The sequence below is a fragment of the Lepisosteus oculatus genome, chromosome 14, assembly GCF_040954835.1.
Source record: "Lepisosteus oculatus isolate fLepOcu1 chromosome 14, fLepOcu1.hap2, whole genome shotgun sequence".
Lineage (NCBI taxonomy): Eukaryota > Metazoa > Chordata > Actinopteri > Semionotiformes > Lepisosteidae > Lepisosteus > Lepisosteus oculatus.
In genome coordinates, this window is record NC_090709.1 from 522266 (window position 1) to 537134 (window position 14869).

The following is a 14869-nucleotide window of genomic DNA, read 5'->3' on the forward strand; positions in this document are numbered from 1 at the left end:
CCCTCTGTATCCATTTGATCCCTCCAATCCTCCTAGCAAAACCTGATGGCGTACAGTGATCCCCAGTGCCTTATGACCTTTGCATAATTCAGCTTTCTTTCCACTTTGGGCCTTGATCCAGATATTGTTCCGAAAGCATCGGGGGAGCAAGAGTTTGTCTAAATCGAGGGAGATCTGCTCACGAGTAAGTATTAAACACTTCAGCTTTTACTGTTTGAAAACCAGACTTTGTCAAAACACTGCCGCTTCTTAAACTAATAAGTAACAGTTTTTGAGCATGCATTGTATTGTTAATGCTGTTATTATAAAAAGCTTAAATTCACATAGTGGAATTTGGATTGCGCAAAGTAGTCTATACTCTATACAACATAACATATCCACTGATTAGAGCTTAAAACTACAGCAGCAGGGGTAGCAATAAAGGCAACAACGTGTTTGGCATTTCTCATTTCTTCTGCAGAGCCACTGTATCCGAATGCACTGCCTGAGATTAAAGAGGAATTGCGGCTTAAGAGCTTTTTTACTGAGCGCTGCATTGTTCTATTCATGCTGACTACACGCTTTAAATTTATATCATTTACTGCAAACGTTGCTTTTCCAGGTTTCCTGAATTTTTTCGCATTTGAGCCAGCACTAAAATATTTCATTCAGGTTCGCCCAATACACAGTGGAAACAATATTCGGTTCTGAAGTTTGAGAGGCGTATTACAAAATAAGTGGATGAATAGAAAATGAAATGGGGCTCACTTCATAGGCTTGAATGAAATCCAAGCAGCATAAAAACCTGTGAATTTTAATAAATTTAATAAAAACAAATTGCATTGTGCTGCACCTTTCTCCTGCTGCTTTTAAAATTCAGTCCTTCACATTTTAATGCATACCTTACCATACATCTGTTCTCGATTACAGACAGCCCAAACAGTTCTTAATGCAGAAATCAAATCTTAATATCTAAATTTTCCTATCTAACAAAGACATTGAAGTGCTCGGAAAGCATTTTCTTGTCCATTATGTTCTTGCTAAGCAATTTCTGTTTTCCTCTAACTGTGATTGTCAGTGAATATAAGACTTGAATAGTGAAAGACAGGGAAAGCTTAACTATTGGGAGTGATTTGAACTGACGCCTCCAATTAGAGACAAGAGCACATAAGTGACATGAAAAGATAAGAGTCCTTGAGTATGGCACCTTAGACCACTTAACAATCCTCATAAGCAGTGGAGGCTGGTGTGTTGAATGCACCTGTTGCTTTGTCGACTCAAAAACAGGGCAGATTATGCTAGAACAACAGAAGGATTATTAACCACTACTGATAGATCTTTTCTAATTATTACTCAGAATGGTATCTACAACAGGTCACCTGCAACGAACTTGGCCGCTGAAATTTGTCTTCATCTTTGTATTAAAGCTGTTCTCAATTGCAACAAACCTAAAATAACAGCTGCTGCCCATTAGATGTTACTGAAGCCTCTTCACAGGGTTTAAGCAACTCAGTAGGAACAAGAGATCACTTTTGAACTGTATGTATTGGCCGTGGGGCCTTCTTCAAGTGCCTGAAGAAGGCCCCATGGCCGAAACGTTGTGTTTTCCTTCTTTCTTCTTTTTTTTCAGCATGGAATAAACCTATTACTTGTTCCTCTGCAGCCTATACATGCTGACGCGGCTACCCACCTGAACTAAATTTGAACTATTGTGAATGTAGTGGAAATAATAGAGTCACTAAATAACAAGTTTATGCACCACTCACTTGAAAATTATTGTTATATTTAACTAAAATTGCATTCCAGACACCACAACTATTCACAATTAATTTTATCAATACACTTCTTCGTGAAAAGTGTAATTCATGAATAATTAATAATTAACTTTAATGTCCGTCTTTATTAGTAGTTGTATTACATGTCCAGCCTTTAATATGAGATAGTGAATTTTCAGGTATCCTGGGGAGGGAAGAAAACTGAAATGAAGGAAATACAAAGGGGATGTAAGTCTTAAATGTGTTCTGTCATATCTGGGCATTTGAATAGATTTGTTGTAAAATTTATTGTGATTTCACACTATACTTGTGTTTCTCAGTAGAAAGTAGTAACATTGGGGATTTGAGGGTACAGAAAATATGTAGTACTGTACGGGAAAATGTGAGGATATGTTAAAAAAAACTTATTGTCACCTTTTTGAACATGATTATTAGACACCTGTTGAATCTCAACTGGGGTTTCTTGAGAGATCGATCAGCGAGCGAGACTTCCCTCTGGAGGCTGCACTGAGTTGAAAGCTACTGTATGCGAGCTTCTCACTGATTGTCCCGTACTGTGACCTGTGCTCTCGTGTACATTATCTACATGCTGCACAGCACCAAGAACACCATCAACTTTGTGACGGAAAGTGCTTAAGAGCATGACAAATATTGAACATTTAAAACATTCGTAGAACAACTTGAAAAACTGAGGGAAAACAGACCATCTATTTTACAGATTCAAAGTAGTTGAAGAGATTTAAGAAGAGCACAACCACCCAAACAGGGACTTGAACCCTGGACCTTTAGATTAAATGTTCAATGTTCTACCAGCTAAGCTACCTGGGCCCTGCTTGAACGTCAACACTGCCGGGATCCTCACAAGTCACATGTCTCTTCTTGTGCCGAAGCGCAGTCATACCTGACCCATCTGGAATGACCACTGACAGACTTTATCCAGAAGCGATGGCACCACTCCCAGTAGAATGAGAGAGAAATACAGAACGACACGAGGAGTCAAGGGGCTCCCACACTCCATCTTTCCTCACATTTTTTCACTAAGAATATGACCTTTTCACAATCAGATTTTTTTACATTTAATAAGATCTTTTAATCAACAACATTTAAGAAAGAAAACAAATGGAACATTTTTGGAACAATAATAAAAAAAAGCTTTCAATGCCTTGTATTTCAATGGTTGTATATGTGTGCACACAAATTATAAAGGGGGTTGCAACTGTGCTGAAATCTAACCAGTCACGTTCCAGATCATATACATCAGTTATATGGCTTCGCCAGACATCAATTGTATTGATTCTGATCAGTCCTATTTAATATCAGCTGATCTCATATAACTAACCGATCTGGGAGAACGAACGTTCAAACTGCACAACGGAACATGAAGAGAAATCCATCTGCTGATTGTCAGCAAAGAATGTTGTTACAAATTATCCGCCGAGCTGTTTTACGTATCTGGCCACCTCTTTCCTTCCTACTTTGCAGTGAGCAAAATTCTTTCAGTTTCTTCTCTTGTGTTTTCCTCGCTATTTTACTGTCCCTTTCCCCCATGTGGAGATGGATCCACAACTGAAACCCTGTTTTCTCCCTGTGTTTCTGCAGCGTCTGTCTGTATGAGAAGAAGGAGCTCCATAGCTCCAGTGGCACAATTGGGCAGTGTGTGGTACTTATACAGCAGTACACAGAGGAGTCATGTCGAGGTTGTTAGTTCAAGCCTCACCTGGAGTAGTGTAGCCTGTGTCTTAAGCTACTGAAAGCAACTGATGAGGTTAGGTGCTCTTAGGTATTTGCTGGAGATCAGGTCTAAATGAAAGAAACAAGTAAAGGTTTATTCTGTATCACACCCAAAGAAGGCTCCATTGCCAAAATGTTGTGTTTCCTTCTTGTTTCAGCATGGATCGAAAACTTGAAAAAGCTCTCGCAATTAGATTCTGTGATTTTCTTGTTCTCCAGATATGTTTTTAATGTTCTTTTTTGTTTTCAAGTTGTTTCATTTCTTTGTTTTTGTAGTTGTTAGACTACTACAGTGATTTACCTAGGTTCTCGGAAGACTTCTCCTTTTGTGGTTGTTGTGTTTTCGAGTTACAACTATTTTTTTTTCTATTGATCTGACCCCACGCATTACTGTAGGACTAGTTAACTTTAGTTCTTACATTCTACCTGAAATTACCTTAATAATTACTACTCTGTTTTTCTTATTTTTTAAAGGCACAAGTTGTTGTACCCCTCAGTAGGGGACTAAGCAGAAGAATCAATCACATTTGTCCTGAATGTAGTGGAAATAATATAGTCACTAAATAATGAGTTTATGCACCACTCTCTAGAAAATTATTGTTATATTTAACTACAATTGCTTTCTAGACACCACAACTATTCACGATGAATCTTATGAATACACAACTTTTATTAATAAAAGAGATATTTATTAATAATTAACTTTAATGTATATATTTATTAGTAGCTATGTTATAGGTAATGCATGTACAGCTTCTAATATGCGATAGTGAATTTGCAGGCATCCTGGGGAGGGAAGAGAACTGAAATAAAGGAAATACCTATTCTGAGTCTTGTTAGCTGGTATGGATGGGTTTGGGGGTGTTGATACCAAAGTGGTCAAGGAGGGGGGTGCAGGTGTCTCAGGGGCATTCTTGTTTTCCTATGAGTTCAGGTTGATTCTGTTGGTTCTGAGTGTCTTTGTTACATCCATTTGTGTGTACAGATGAAAAAGCTATTGAAGAGCACCCCCCCCCCACCCCCCAGCCATATCGGTGGAAGTTGCCATGTTAAAAAAATCCTAAAAAGAGAATTAAAGTTTCACACAAGAAAGCAAGACTGTGAAAGGTCAGGAGACCTGCCTAGTGAGCACAACACTTGATTACAGTCAAAAAATCATACAAAAATAAGGAAAAGTTTCACAACCCAAAGAAATGTTGTATAAGGTGAGGGGGGCTGTCTGGTGTGTAAAACACTTGGTTGCAGAACTGTGGCTGTTATGCTTGAAATGCTATTGAGTCATGAAGAAGACCCTCTATCCCAGTGTATTACCTGTAGTGTTATGTTAAAAAAAATAATAAAAAACTAAAGGTTCCACAGCCCAAAACAAAGCTGGGAAAGGTCAGAGGACCTGCTTAGTGTGTAAAACACTTACTTGCATCAGTGTGGGTGCTGTGGTTTAAATGCTATTGGCATGTGAACAGCATTCCCCTATCCCAGTGCATAGTGCCACATCAAATAGAAACACGAGAAAAAGAGATTCAGAACGCAAAGCTGTGTCAGTCTTCTGTGTAAAAAATCAGTTTGAATATCATGGGAGCTGTTTTTAATAAGCTGCTGAGTAAAGAATATTTGAATATTCCTGCTGTCAGCAGTATTGTGAATATAGTTGACCCTTACCTGAATGAAAACAGGATGTAAAGAAAGTGTTTCAGAAATCAAACAAAGCTTTATTCCCATGCTTACAGTCTGGGTAATTGGAGACAACACTGTTCTGCTTCTGCTTCCACTGATTGTTTGCATGAAGCCATATTGAGCAGCTACACTACTCCAGGTGAGGCTTGAACTAACAACCTCAGTATGACTCCTCTGTGTACTGCTGTATAAGTACCACACACTGCCCAATTGTGCCACTGGAGCTATGGAGCTCCTTCTTCTCATACAGACAGACGCTGCAGAAACACAGGGAGAAAACAGGGTTTCAGTTTTGGATCCATCTCCACATGGGGGAAAGGGACAGTAAAATAGCGAGGAAAACACAAGAGAAGAAACTGCGTAGGAAAGGAAGAGGTGCCGGACACTTAAAACAGCTCGGAGGATAATTTGTAATGACATTATTCAGTGTCAATCAGCAGACGGATTTCTCTTCAGGTTCCGCTGTGCAGTTTGAACGTTTGTTCTCAGAGATCTGGTTCCTTATATGAGATCAGCTGATATTAAATAGGACTAATCAGAATCAATACAATTGATGTCTGGGGAAGCCAAATAACCTTTGTACATGATTTGGGATGTGACTGGTTAAATTTTAACAGTTACAACCCCCTGTATAAAGGGTGTGCACATTTATGCATTCAAGGCACTGAAAGTTTTTTTTGTATTATTATTGTTCCAAAAAATGTTCCATTTCTTTATTTTCATAAATTTTGATGGTTAAAATATCTTATTAAATGTGAAAAGGGTATGATTGTTAAAAGGTCAAAATGGTAGTGAAAATATAAGTACTGTGAGGAATGATAAATGCAGTGTTGTATTTCTCTCTCATTCTACTGGGAGTGGTGCCGTCACTTCTGGATAAAGTCTGTCAGTGGTTGTTCCAGACGGGTCAAGTATGACTGCACTTTGGCACAAGAAGAGATATGTAACTTCCAAGGATTCCACCAGTGTCTGAATTTTCACAGAGGCTGGATAGCTCAATCAGTAGAACACTAGACTTCTAATCTGAGGGTTCAACTCCCTGTTTGGGTGGTTGTGCTTTTCTTAAATCTATTGTGAATGTCATTATAAATTGTCTTTTATCTTTCACTCTTTTAGCTGTACTGTGGTTATTTTAAACGTTCATCACTTATATTTTCTTTAGTGTTTCCTTTCACAAACCGGAAATGTTCAAGGTGATCTTGTCACTGCACTCCACGTATATAATCTAAATGAAATCACAGTAGAATACAGGACATGCAGTGAGGAGCTCACGCAGTGAGTACTCTTGAATACGACTAGAGGAAAGGCAGACTGCACACCTGAGGAACATCACGTCCAAGTTTACAGTAACATCAGAGATTGGAAGCGAAGTAGATTTTTATTAATGGTTCAAGGAAACCTGAATATCTTTGCTAAAAGTATTTCAGATTCATAGTCAAATCTAGTACAATTGCTGCACAGAACTGCAGTCTGCAATTAGAATACTTTTTGTGCATTGTATAAAATATGCCGTTCAAAGCTTTTCTAAAAATACAGAGATACATTTCGGAATGCGTCTTCCTGTAAAAATAAAATCTCTACACGGGCTCTATAAGCAGAGTCTGAAGCCTGCTTAACAGAAGAACTATATCCAGGGGGCCAAAGAAGTGAATATTTCACCAAGTGAGAGGAAGCATCTCAGAAAAAGGAGGTGTAGTCACTTCCACGCGTCATAACACCACAAAGTCATTTGTTTTATTCCTCTTACCATGGCAATTTGTGCACAAAGATTTTTTTTTATTTTTTTTTATTTTAAAAACGTGTTAGCCTTAATGGAAAAGGAAGCAGAAGCAAAGGCACAGTGGCCAAGTGGTAAGGTGTTTGTCTTGTAGACTGAAGATTTCCAGTTCAAACTCTCTCTGTACCTGTTTTGTTTACCATGCCTTTCCTTGATCTAAAATTGTCAATTGTCTTGCAATGTAGAAATCTCTGTAATAATAAGTAAAGAACTATTGGTAGTGGTTAATAATCCTTCTGTTGTTCTAGCATAATCTTCCCTGCTTCCCTGACAAAGCAACGGGTGCATTCAACACACCAGCTTCCACTGTTTGTCAGGATGGCTGAGTGGTCTTAGGTGCCAGACTCAAGGACCCAATCATAGGTAGTGACAGTTTTATGTTATTCACAACATGGATTTCCCTTCATGTTCATTAAGATGTGTGATTTGTATGTTGGTTGTATGAGAACAGTTTCATCAAAAGTCCTGTCAATTAACAGTGGAGAGCTAGAAACAAATTCTCCCGCCCTCCATTCGAAGATAAAACTCCATGAGTGAGTCTAATTTTCCTTACTGTTACTGATGTTCGTCATTATTGGATATTCCCAATGATATTGACTCGGGAGCTTTATTTTTATGTATTGTAGCTCGACGTGCAAAACACTCGTATCCGCTGCTAATACTGGCATGGTCAATGATTTTCAGGTATTCATGAACCACCTATGTTATTTTAGTTTAAAGCCGACCACACTACACATTGCACTACAGAGACTCTCGACTCTGTTCTTTCCATTAGCAGGTTTAGAAGCAAAATAATAATAATAATCACTGCCATTTTCCTACCAGCAGGCAATATTCCTCTGCATTTATAAGCAATAATTATGTCAGCTTTCGCAAGTTGTACGAAATTCTTGAGAAATGTTGTTTAAGAAAAGAAGCCAAGTAGACAGGAATAGCTCAGTCAATAGAAGATCTAGTTATTAACCTGAGGGTCCCTATTCAAGCGGCTGATTTTCATTAAACTATTGTGAACATGGAAAGGTCTTTTGTTCCTTAGGTTTTTGAGTTGTACTATGAGTGTTTCAAATATTTTTTTAATGCTCTTTAGCACTTCTCTTCTCAAAGTTCAAAGGTGTTCTTGTCACTGTTCTCCATGTAGATAATCTACACGAGAGCTCACACAGTTTTCAGGTGAGTGCAGAGTCCAGAGGGAGGCTTTGCTCGCTGAACAATCTCTCAAGAAATCCCTGGTGAGATTCAACAGGTGTCTTCTTGAACAGCCACAACAAGTCAGAAGACCATTTCTTGCTTTGACATGGAGATGCCGGGGATTGAATTTGGGACCTCATTCATACGAACCATGTGCTTTACCACTGAGTTACATCCACAACACAGCAACACAACTGCAGAACTGATTTTGGGACGTGCAGAAGCCCTCTGCACACGAGCAATCAACCAGGAATGAAGAATGCCCGCAATTTCCTGCTTTAGCGTTTCCTTTACTACAGAGTAAATTTATGGAAATTAAGACATAAGCAGAAAAAAGGCATCATATTTATCACGTTAAAGCTTCCAGTCACTCTGCACTAATGAATCACTTATTTTTACATCCTGTTAGAATGTGGACAAATAACTATGGTGGAGCTGTGTAAGCAAACATTGAACAAGTTGTTCCTTTACCAAGTCCAAATAAAGTAGCAGACTCTTAAACTTGAAGAGGCAAAAATGACGCCTTGTCACAGCTAATGTTAATTAAAATGACATCACAATAAAATATTTAGTGGAAATTTGAGTGAATAAAATTTGTTTCCATTTGGCGTCTTAGTCTACATATCTTTTAGGGTGAGAGAGAGGATTGTAAAATTTGGTTGGTGATCTTGGAAGTCTGTTCATGGTATAGTGGTGAGCCCAGCTGTCTCACAAGCAGGTTTGATTCCTAGCCAACGTGCCTTTGAACAAACCTTTTGAAACTAGCAATTGAGGTGAGAATCATCTTCTTAAACACTGAAACTCTTAATAAGGAAGAAGTAGAAGTGCTCTTATCAGGTCTCTGTACACAAAATGACAGTGCAATATTAGAAATCACTGTGATCTTAATTCATTCACACTTGTTCTCAGTGGTCCTTGCTTGCCAAATAACTTTGACTCTGAGGAAGAGTACTACAGAAACATCCCCAACACAACAAGTGAGTGCGTTGGTGGATCTTGCTGTTAATGCAAGAAGCTGTATTTTTCTCGCATCAATCATTTTTATCCAGAACAATTGGTCGCATTTGTGATTATGTCACTTGTTTACTTCAGCGGTGTCAATACAAAACCCTCTGAATTAAGTAAAACACTAAAGACTTGCAAAACAGAATTCGGGAGAATCAAAATCAAAGCGATGTCTGCATACAAGCAGTCCAATATGGCAATACGGACGCTGAAGTCTTTGAATATCAACTCTCTGTTGCAGTGCCTTTTCCCAGGAATAAAACTATTAAATTGGAGGAATGCATGTGTCACGGGATGTGGGTCCTTTAGGCAGTAACAGGCTGTAATTGATTAGGTTATGTTGATTTCCAGGATGGTGTCAATGTTGCTTCTCACTCAAGGGTGGCAACTGTAGTTCTAAGGAATACAGTCTAGCAGGAACAATCAGTAACAACAGTCATACTCAAGTTGTTCAGGAAGCAATTAGGTATCAATACTTGGAGGTTTGAGGAGTTGCTGAGCCAGTTTTATCCAGACCAAGGGAGGAGGAGAGAGAGCTGGAGAGTGAACAGGTTATAAGGGCCAATAACACATAGCTCGGCACTCCCACACCCCTCAAACACCACAAGCTTTCTCCTGGAAAAATGCTGGGGAAACCCAATTCTGACAGGGACTGTGGAAAACCCCCTGAGAGGGATTGGTTAAGGAGAGGAATAAAAACACCTGAGACAGAACAGAGGGGGCTCCATATTCCCACTGGACCCTGGAGACGACACAGGCAGCACAAGGAAGCTGCAGAGTGTGAGACCATGGAGGTATTTTGCAGAGACTTCTAATACCTGAAGGCAAGGAAGTACTGGTTCAGTAACTGACGACCATGGGAGACATCGGCATTGGAACAGAGGTACTGTACAGATACTTTTAATGCCTGAAGGCAAAGAACAAGGAAACCACTCCAGCTAGCTGATTCAAACTGAAAGGAATGTAATACAACCCGCAGAGGATTTCTACTGTTACCTGGCTGTGGACTGGGGAAATAGGACTGGGTGATACCCCTCTCCTTCATATGGGCCATCAGAGACTACAGGTACTAAGAAGAATCGTTCGAGTGGCCTCTCTTCAGTACTTTACAGGAAAGATTGCTGTCCCTCCGGATTCATTATGACCCTGGGAAGGACCTTTTGCTGCTGTGAATACTGTTTTCGTTGTGTCTTTGGGTGATAGTGAATGTGAATGTAGTTAGAAAATAAAAGCCATTTATACAATACAAATGATTGTCGCTGGTCTGTGTGTGCATTGGTGATTCTGGAAGATAAACAGAACCTGTGGCAATGTAGAGGGGCCCTTTCACCCCGTTTGTATTGCTAGGTGGCGTAGTCATACACGAGGCAGGAACATTCCTCGCCCAAGGGTTCACCTTACTGTGACAGTTATTAAATCTTTGCGTATAGCGCTCCATCAGAAATACTTTGTCCCTGGTCAAAAGAGACATCTGTGTTCAGTAAGCACTGAGCCTACTCTCAGAGTAAGTTACATAGCAGCCCCGACACTGAAAATTGAAGAGAAATGGCTCTTATCTGGAATTTTTCATGTCCAATACTTTTGACATCTCCCAAGAGTTCTTTTGTGACACTTTTATATAAAAAACATGAAATTGTGTAAGGGAATTTTTTTTTCATAGAGAAAACGTGAACCAGGAAATGTTGTGTTGAAAAGAAATGATTTAACATGATACGTGACCTAATTTACAAGAGTGAATGCTCACCCAGCAAAGTCTGCTTTACAACTACAAGAGAGAAGTTGGAGAGTCTGGTAGATGTGATAATTTCACGGTGTTGTGGAAGAAAACAGTTTTTCTTTGAATTCTAAATCGATCTGAATTTCAGTGGGACACATTAACAATTTTGTCTGATTTAAAGAGATGATATTTTAAAACTCATAAAAATTTAGGACACACATTTGTCACTTTGAAATTTTAGATGGAGTGGTGTATTACTAGTAGCAGCACTGAGCTTACTATGGTGCAATTCAGGTTATATGATATGCCAGAGGTTTAATAGATAACGAGCCTGATTTGGGGTCAAACAATTCTAGGTTCGACTTCTACCTGGCTCGTGTAAATTTTAATCAGACTCCTCAGTAATAAATGTCCGTTATGTAAATGAACTGCACCTGAAAGCAAACGTTGGGTTTGTATCCTTTTTTTTTCCTGCATGAAATAGCAAATCGTTACAAAAAGCACCAGCTAATGTCCAATAGGGTTAGCCATTTCAAATTACATTTACAGGCTTCAGACACTTTTTAATAAAACCAAAGTGTCCCGAAACTCCCCAACTTTCAGATTTGCTTGAACCTGTAATACAAAAATGATCTCTTTCCTCCAGGATTCCATTCTCTGATGCAGCTGTCTCTAAAGTCGGACATGATGTTTAGCAGATGTGAACTGTGCCTATTCTCTTGTCGTGTTCAAGGGTATTCGCTGCATGAGCTCCTCACTGCGTGTCCTGTACTGCTCTATTTTGTTTAGATTATCTATGTGGTGCACAGATAAAACTCAACTGCATGGTGAGAATTCCAGGTTTGGCACAAGCAGAACCTGAAAAGCTAATAGCTGACCCCGACGTGATTTGAACACGTAGCTTTCTGATGTGGAGTCAGACGTGCCAGCATTGCACCATGATGGCACACCAAAAATCTACTTTTAATCCCCCAAAAATCAGCTTTGTGAAAACTTTTCCTGCACTTTCCCTTTGAGGAGTGCCACTCTTCCAAAGAGAATCTCTTCTTCCCAGGCCACATTTTATTCTTCCTGCGCAGCTCTCAAACAGAGAGTGACACATCTCCTCTAATGTTTTCACTACATCTACAGATCTGAATGCCTACAGCCCTGATATTCCATATCCTGTATTCCTAAATATGAGGATATTTACCACCACCTCATGAACTTCACATTTTTACCTCTCCCAGGGGGAGCACAAGTAACAGAGAATCCTCTCTTCATTTCACAAAAAACACAAAACCCTCTTTAACAGTCCAGAAAGAAAACTGAGCTGCTCCAGGTGAGGCTTAAACTCACAAGCTTGGCATGACTCCATTGAGTATGTCTTTTTACATGGCATGAACCAGAAAGAAGATTGGAAGTCAAGAAGTAATGGTGTTGTTCTCGATAACAGATCCAGGAACACTGAGAACACTGACTCTAAATCCAAAAGTCAAGTTTTCAAAGTATATCAGACTCAACTGATACTGATCAGGTTCTGCTGCTGCTGAACCTGCAGCCTTCACCACAAAGTCTAATTCCCCAAGCCTGCTGACCTTAAATGTCCATCCCATCTTGTCAAAAGTCGTATTTTCACAGGGTACCCATCCGAAATTGCAGTATAGAATGAAAAAATTCCAGAAGATCTCAGCCGCTGTTGGTTTTTTCCTTTAAAAAAATGAATCTCTGAAAATACACTGAGTGTATTGATCTCACTGAGACCGAGAAGTGTCAAGCTGTACTTGAATCTTTGTGCCTCGGTTGTTAACCAAAAGGGTGGATGGTTGTTTGAGCCCTCCCAGGGACGCTGTGAGCCTTTTAATGTACACACCCTCCTCGCTTCATTTCTCCATGACCGGTCCTGTACTGCATTCGAATACAGAGCTTGAAGGGGGAAGTAAGCTCGCAAATATTGCTCACTGTGTATATAATGAAGAAGCAGAGCTAGTTTCTCCTCTGCATGTTGCAGAGCCTTACACAACTCTTAACAGCAGCTGGAATTTGATCCCTGCACGGACTATTAGTTGAAAGACCATTGTCAATGACGTGTAAAAGATTTATCCAGCTGGCTCTTATGCTTCACACTAAATTTCGATCTTGAAACCAAAATTATTAGAAATATTGAACACAACCGTTGTTCCCCAAGAAGGAAAGCTGTTTTACACTGACGTCACTTCTTTTTATTTAATCCAGATTGTGAAGACAACTCCGCCTTATCAAAGGAAAATGTTACACAAAATGTGGAAAGCACGGTCTGATTCCATCTGTATATTTGATTCCCGTAATACATTCAAGGTTGCTTAGTGCTTCGCAAGCAAATCATTTCAAGGAAGAAACTCAGTTTAGTGATCTACTGGTTTATTTTCAGTCATTGAATTTGATCTTTGTACTCTCTTTACATTCTCATCTAAAATATTTCAAAATTACTGTTCAGATGTATTGGAAAACTTCACAATCATTATTAGGTTAGGACTGTACAATTAAATTTTAATATCTTGGTATATTTACCTTCATTTTAATATAGATGTAACCATAAATGTTGTTAAGTAAATTGTACTTTTTTCGTATTTTTAAAAACATTTTAGCTGAGGACGGACAGGGACTATTATACCTTGTGATACATGCAAGACATCTTTAAAAGAAAATGTAATTACAATAAAATTGGCAATTAAAAGAAAACCACAATTTTTATGACATTATCCCTTGATACCGATGATCAGTTGAAGGATTTGAGGAAACTATCAAAGAAGCAGCAGCAATAGGAGATGATTTTGGTTTTGAACAGATGTTTACACATCAATAATCCATTCATCCTCCAAAAAAGAAAAGAGGCATGTTTTGAGTCTCATAATGATCTTCTTCTGGATCCACAAGAAACGTGTAAATGTGATTGTTTCTGTAGTAGTTTAGATGTAGTTGTAACTTCCATCAAAGAGAGATTTCATCAGCTGCATGCAATCGAAACTTTCAACTTTTTGTATGGTATTGGAAAAATTTAATATTGGAAATATAAAAAAAAACAGTTTTCTAAAGAACATTTCATTAATATTGCCAGGATCTACATTTAGCGTTCGATACTGATAAAATTGCTTTATGTATTGACAGCTAAATAAATCCTAAAACATCTCCTGTAAAGTACTAAAGAGCATACAAAATGATCAAACATTTAAAAAAACATACGGTAAAACTCGATAAAGGGCAAGTAAAATACTTAGTTTTATTTGAAGGACACAAAAACTAATACTACGGGGGGATCACAATAGATTCAGGGAACACAACCGTCCGCATATGGGCTGGAATCCTACACCTTCAATTAAAAAGACTTTCTTTACAAACAAAGCTCAGAATATAATCTGGTAAACTCTCTTCACAGTTTATAGATTTGGAAATAAAACTATTTCTAACTTTCTGACTAATTTCTAACATCGATAGACGATTTATTAAATTTAGCAAAATCACAATTACAAACATTTTGGCTTAAACTGTTGATATACATTCTCTAATGAAGACAAACATTAATGTCTTCCTGTGTGTGCACCCACTTCTCAAAAAGTGAAGATCACTTTATTAGCCAAATACAATCTCTTGCATTAGAAATGTATTTTTCGCATACCCCAGCTTGCTCTCCATGAGATACACAGACAGTGAAAAAGCTTGGGGTTAGAGCACAGGATCACCCACTGTACAGCATCCCCAGAGCAGCTGGTGTTAAGGGCCTTGGTCCAGAGCCCAGGAGAGTAGGATTCCTTTATCAGATGCAGGATATGAACCAGCAACCTTTTAACTAGAGGGGCATGAACCTTACATGAAAGTTTTACATTGTAAATTATGTACGTTATTAAGTCCAGTACATAAATTTAAAATTGACAGTTACGAATAGTGAAACTCGTAGGTGATTCACTCCTCCACACTAGGTGGCGATAGGAGGTACAGTGAGGTTTATGTTCGGCTGCAGAAACTCCTCTTTCTTAGCACCGCCCTCAGTTGCTAGAAGCCGCGGCA